The sequence below is a fragment of the Apis dorsata genome, unplaced genomic scaffold (genome assembly GCF_000469605.1).
Source record: "Apis dorsata unplaced genomic scaffold, Apis dorsata 1.3 scaffold_468, whole genome shotgun sequence".
In the NCBI taxonomy this organism is placed as follows: domain Eukaryota; kingdom Metazoa; phylum Arthropoda; class Insecta; order Hymenoptera; family Apidae; genus Apis; species Apis dorsata.
Window position 1 is genome coordinate 147,364 of NW_006263707.1, and position 521 is coordinate 147,884.

Genomic DNA, 521 nt, shown 5'->3' on the forward strand with positions numbered 1-521 from the left:
AATAAAATTCGTTTTTTGGATTTTATCGAAATTTTGGTGGTGACGAGCTCCCCGTATTTTCGACAACAGGGGTTTTGACTAATCGGTGACGACTTACTTAACAAACGTTTCTCAATTTTTAAGTCGCGCATCGGCATTTAGGTGCATACATCCTGGGGGCAAAAAGTCTATTTGATATTTATATTTTAATATACACGGGCCGATTATATTTAGTGTATTGTAATTATTGAATATTAATTGAAAGCCCCGGGGACTGCTCGTCCAGCGACAAATTAAAATCGAACTACAATTGCGAACTAATGGGAGATAAAATTGATTCGATGGACGAGCAGGCTACCGGGACGAGAACCACGATTTTCTGTATATTACTGTAGTATAATAATCAAACACTAAAGACTAATGCTTAAGGTGATCGACGAGAGCTTCGATGCTCTTTGAAGCCGCGTAAAAAAATGTAATCAAGGAAATAAGCTATGCAACTTGAACAATTGATAATTAGCAAAAAAAAAAAAAAAGAAAAA